Raw genomic sequence first — 6,469 nt, 5'->3', positions numbered from 1 at the left:
CTCTTCCACAGCCAGCAGATCCCGAAGCTATCAGCTGTGAGCCATCAGCACTGCTCAGAAGCCTTGCTGCCTCAGTTACTATGAATCTCACCAAGATTGAGACAGGTACATGTCATGACTGAATAGAGTAGAGCACATTGTTAAGTGTGCACTTCAGGGGGCTGCCGCCTGGCCCCAGGGTCCCCTTCTCTATGCCCAGCTCCCTTTTATCATAGTGAGAGAATGTAACTCATCAGGGTATTGTGAGGAACAACATACATAAAGCCCTTACACAAGAACCATTCAGTAAACAGGCTGTCATTTCCAAACTCGGCCCTAATTAGAATATCCTATGGTGGCTAATTCAGGTCTCAGCTGCTCTCCTGATGCCTCGCCTAAATACTGATTTTTATTAACTCCCCATTAGCTTCCACTTTCTTTCTGTTAATAATGGAATTTCAGCCCTGACCGGTTTGGCTCAGTGGATAGAGCGTCGGCCTGCGGACTGAATGGTCCCGGGTTCGATTACGGCCAAGGGCATGTGCCTTGGTTGCGGGCACATCCCTGGTGGGGGGTGTGCAGGAGGCAGCTGATCGATGTTTCTCTCTCACCGATGTTTCTAACTCTCTATTTCTCTCCCTTCCTCTCTGTAAAAAATCAATAAAATATATTTTTTTAAAAATGGAATTTCAATTGCTTTATTCAAAGAGGGCAGGTCCTTGCCCATAAGGAAAGAAGTAACAGGGCTTTAAACAGAGTTGCCATAATTTAGAATTTTTGCCTTGCAATTGGTATAAGTGCCCATTTATTCACCATTTTGAAACTTGCACTCGTGTGCAATCAGGGGTTAGAGGAATCCAAGCCCACCCCAACCTGTTTTCCTCTTATTATACTTCCCTTCTGCCTGCCTTTAAATAAACCTAGGGTTTCTGCTGTAAACTTCGGATGTGGACAATGTTTGGAAGTTGCCACCCCCAGAACCTATAACTCACATTCATAGAACTAGGGTTATCCTTATCATTGTTGACATTGCTGATTTACAGGTGACCTCGAGCAAGGAAGTCCCTCGTGAATCAGCCAGAGCATGACGGAGGTGGGGGGAGAATGGGTATCTCTAGCCAGTTCACGGTGATTTCCAAACCCCTCCCAAGCGTTTCCTTCCTCTGGGCCTCGGGCTTACCACAGAGCGGCCCCTGTTTATTCAGGATTCAGGAAAGTGGGATCATTCCAGAAAGGGGGACTGCCCCTGTCAGCTTGGCCTAATAAGGGTATGTAGCAGCCCTTCAGACATGACCCTGATCACTCCAGGAGGGAGGCAGGGATGAGGTCAGGCTTGGAGCTAGGCTTGGATGCCGGCTTTTGGACAGAGCTACCCTGAGATCTGCCTGTATAGCAGCACCACCCCCGCCTGCAGCATCGCCCCACCTGGAGCAGGCACAGGCAGGAGTGGGCCCGTCACCACAAAGTGGCACTGGGGGTATTGGTGGCTTTGAAATCAGACCACAAATACTACCTTAGCCAGTTACAAGTGTTGTGAAGGTGGGCAACTAACTTGTCAGAGTCCCTTCTCTCAGAGGTGGTTCGAGGCCCTGTGTTCCTCGTCTGTACTGTGCCCCCGCATTGCCCATTATGTTTACATCTCCCCAGTGGACCATGAGCCCAACAAGGGCATCGTACATCTTCGTAGCCCTGGCCTCTGGCACAGTTTCTGTCTATCACAGGGCCTCAAAAAATGTTTAATGAACTAAAAAAAACCTTATCATGTGCCCTACATTATACATCCTCTCGTGAGCATGCTATCTTTGAGATCACATTGAACAAATAACAAACAGCTAGTATGCAATAACAGTTACCAAGGATTAGGTGTTACATACATGAGTCCAAAAGAGTATAATACCTGTAATCGAATGGTTGTGTCCATCGAGTAAGTCATAAAAGAAAGGCCATCATGTCCATTTTCCACATTTTGTCATCTGTTCTCTCCCAGGGAAAACCTGTAAGAACCGTGTTCCACATGCTCGTGTCAGCATGACTTTAAAACATAGGTAGTTTGATTTTCTGCCTAAAAGTCACATCTAACATTTGACCTTATTGCCAAAAACTGTGGATATGAACTTTCGGTCCCTTAAAAGTAATGCTCTTAGGTCAGTGGTCGGCAAACTCATTAGTCAACAGAGCCAAATATCAACTGTACAACGACTGAAATTTCTTTTGAGAGCCAAATTTTTTAAATTTAAACTATATAGGTAGGTACATTGTTATTAACCTAATTAGGGTACTCCTAAGGCTTAGGAAGAGCCACGCTCAAGGGGCCAAAGAGCTGCATGTGGCTCGCGAGCCGCAGTTTGCCGACCACGGTCTTAGGTTATAGCTTTGCTGACTGTTGGAAGAGCAGCACTTTCTCACTTCTGATTTCCCTGCCATGTGGAAGCACCTTCCATCACAGCCCCGGCCTTGCTCTCCCTTTCATCCACCCCTGCCTAGGCGAGGAGGAGTGAGAGGAGAACTGCAGGATGCATCCTACGGGAGAGGCTTACAGTTGTCCAGCGGTGCCAGCAGATGGCAGAATCTGTCTCTGGAGTGCAGTGTTAGAAGCCAGTTGTTGCCACAGACTTAAGCCACATTAAGTTCTCTTAATACCAGTTTTATCGGTAATAGCATTTTTTCTCCATCTGCCCGAATGCCTGTGCCTATTTTTAGGATGTTTAGGAATTTAGTGGAGAGCGGTGATGTCCCCTGGGCTTCTTCACACCCAATGTGACAGTGCTCACATGGAAAGTCCATAAACACAGGAGCTCTTTGGAATTCCAATCAAGAAGGAAGACATTCTGTGACCATCCTGGACAAAGCCACACATACCTTCTCATTATACAGTCTGTTCTGCGATGAGATAGACGTGTGAAAACGTCGTTGAAGACTTATTTTTCTTGTAAGTGTCTTTCTTGGATGTCAGACTGGTGGTTTACTTTTATTTGACACAGCATCCTGGTAGACGTCCTATACAAGCAACAACCAGTTACAAAGTACTAGTCTAATAAACCTTATAATAGCATAACTTTGCCCCCAAAAGATGCCTGTGAATAAATAAAAAATTACCACCTATTCTTTAAAGGAAACATTACCAAGTTATTAAAGAATATACATGAAGCCGTAACCGGTTTGGCTCAGTGGATAGAGTGTTGGCCTGTGGACTGAAAGGTCCCAGGTTCGATTCCGGTCAAGGGCATGTACCTTGGTTGTAGGCACATCCCCAGTAGGGGGTGTGCAGGAGGCAGCTGGTCGATGTTTCTCTCTCATCGATGTTTCTGACTCTCTATCCCTCTCCCTTCCTCTCTATAAAAAATCAATAAAATATATTAAAAAAATCTTTTAAAAAAAAGAATATACATGAAGGGGAAAGGGATATGTTTATATAAGAAAATTCATTGTTACAAAGATGTTAACCCTTCCTATATCAAACTACATATAATGCAATTTCAATAAACATACCAATGAGATTTCACTTTAACTTGTGACACTGATTCTAAAGTTCATATGGGAAAATAATTATGCAAGAGAAAACAGAAAAAAGTCAAGTAAAACTTAAGGTTTTAGTTATACTATGTACCAAAACACATTATAAAACTATTATATTAGTTAAAATAGTGCATTAGTAGCATGAGAGCAGGCAAATAGGTAAATGGAACATAATAGTGTCCAGAAATGGACCTCGGTCAGTTAGAGTAAGGATATCTGGTTTAAGAAGGAAAACGAGAAAACTAATGGCTTAGATAAAGTGAAAGATTACCTCATTTTCATAAGTCCAACAAAACATGTTTCTGCTCATCAGGCTCTCGGAGCCAGGATGCTGGGGTCAGGCTCCTTGCATCTTCAGCTCCGCCATCCTCAGTGTGTGTCTTCCCAAGTCTTTCTGGAGGACATCTCTACTCCACCTACCACAAGGCGGCGGGGTGGGGGTGGGGGGGTGTCACATGCAGAGGCTGTTATGGGCCCCGCCCATCACTCCTAATGCAGCAGAAGCCAGGAAATTGCCCTGGTGTGTGTGTGTCTAGAAAGAAGAGGGAACAGATTTGGTAAATACCTAGCATTTTCTCCCACAAGACCCAAATTCTTGCTGGCATTGACTGTATAATCAGGGTGCCATTTTATATTAATGGGGAGAGATGAATTACACAATAAATGATGCTGAAGAACTCAAAAAAATGAAGTTGGATTCCCAATCCACTCCTTACAACAAAATAAGTTACAATGGAATCAGAGGTAAGTGAAAAGAACAAAACTTTTAGAAAACACGGGAGGAAGGGGGAGGGCCTTTTGATAAATAAGCAGGCCTGCCTGGGAGAGTCAAAGAACATGGAGGGAAAGGGCACTGTTTTCAGTACTCTGTCTGTTGCATTTAGTCCTGCTAATGTGCTTGCATCTCGCTGCTCTACTTGGCACAAAATAGTACGTGCTGGGAAATGTTGCAGATGAATCAAGATAGTTTCCATGGCAGACTGACCTCATTTCCCTGCTTTCCAATCTCATGCTAGCTAATCCACCTTGAAGAATTATAGCAGAATAGAGGAAAACTGTAACACATTATTGCCAAGACATCAGCTGCAACTGACTGATTGCTATTTATTAAAATGCTCTGTAAGGAGGTTGTGTTGGAGGCAGTTGCCTGTTTTGATGGAGCTTTCCCCAAGGTGGACAAAAGCCTTACACGGGCCCTGGGAAGACTAGAGCAGAACTGGCCAGTCCTTCTCACAGCTTGTATATTTTGCATATTATTAAGCAATATTTGGGCTTCATGAATTTGAAATCATTTTAAGATTCCTTTAACAATATTTTTATATGTAGTTTGGAGTTTTGGGGCTAAGATTAGTAAAGCAAGAGAAGATTCACTGGGAGGATGTTTAAGCAGTTTATTTCACAGACATTAGCAAAAGAGATTTTTTTTTTCTGTTCATCAATTCCAAGATACAAATAAGGTCAGAGAAACAGTTTAATGGCTTTACCATTTGATTGAAACATTAAAAAGTATCATATTTGCACCCAGGGGGGGGAAAAAAAACTCTAATAGACTCTATGGTAGGCAGAATGCCCCTTCTCAAAGATGTCCTCATCCTCATCCCCCAAACCTATGCCTATGTTGGTTCACAGCAAGCGAGAATTAAGGTTACAGCTGGAATTGAGTTTGCTAGTCACCTGAGGCTGGGCGGGGACAGGAGCCTCGATTATCCAGGTGGACCCTATAGAATCATGTGGGTCCTTCTAAGTGCAAGCGGGGAGGCAGCGCCAGAGGGATTCGTCTGAGAACACTCGCTGGCCTTTGCTGGTCTGAAGATGGGAAGAGACCACCCGCTCAGGAATTCAGGAGCCTGGGGAAGGCGTGAAAGAAAGGTAAGAAACCATTCTTCTCCGGGGCCTTGAAAGAACACAGCCCTGCCCACACCTTCATTTTACCTTATTGAGACCCACTCCTAACTTAGAATCTCCAGGATTATAAAATAATAAATCTGTGTTGTTTGTGAGTCACTGAATCTGTAGTAATTTGTTGCAGCCTCAGTAGAAAACTCGTACAGAATCTTTAATGTTAAAGAATGTAATTAAGTATTTTGGGCACAAGGTGGCAATAGACTATCAGATTTATCACACACAGACAAAAAAAAAAAAAAAAAGCCCCTTCAATTTTATGATACTGAAGGCAATGATAGAATTTTTAAAAAATATATCTTATTGATGTTTTACAGAGAGGAAGGGAGAAGGATAGAGAGTTAGAAACATCAATGAGAGAGAAACATCAATAAGCAGCCTCCTGCACACCTCCTACTGGGGATGTGCCCGCAACCATGGTACATGCCCTTGACCGGAATCGAACCTGGAACCCTTCAGTCCGCAGGCCGACACTCTATCCACTGAGCCAAACCGGTTAGGGTGAATTTTTTTAAGTCGTCTCATCACATATGCATCTAAGCTCTCACCATTATTGTTGGTAAATTCCTTAAATTGGTCTTGATGGATTTTTTTAAATATATCTTTATTAATTTCAGAGAGGAAAGGAGAAGGGGAGAGAGAGAGAGAAACATGGGTGATGAGAGAGCATCATTAATGAGCTGACAAAGCCTGCACCTGGGTATGTGCCCTGAGTAGGAATTGAACCGTGACCTCCTGGTTCATAAGCCAACAATCACTGAGCCACACTGGCCGGGCCCTGATGAATTTTTTATTTGATTTCTGGCAATGATTTTTTTTTTTAATCTACTAGAATAAATGTCACAAGTATATTGCCTTGACCAGTTTGGCTCAGTGGATAGAGCGTCGGCCTGCGGACTGAAGGGTCCCAGGTCCGATTCCTGTCAAGGGCATGTACCTTGGTTATGGGCACATCCCCAGTGAGGAGTGTGCGGGAGGCAGCTAATCGATGTTTCTAACTCTCTATCCTCCCTTACTCTCTATCTCTCTCCCTTCCTCTCTGTAAAAAATCAATAAAATATTTTTTTTTTTT

Source organism: Myotis davidii, unplaced genomic scaffold (genome assembly GCF_000327345.1).
Source record: "Myotis davidii unplaced genomic scaffold, ASM32734v1 scaffold135, whole genome shotgun sequence".
NCBI lineage: Eukaryota > Metazoa > Chordata > Mammalia > Chiroptera > Vespertilionidae > Myotis > Myotis davidii.
Note: the sequence above shows the minus strand (reverse complement) of the source record.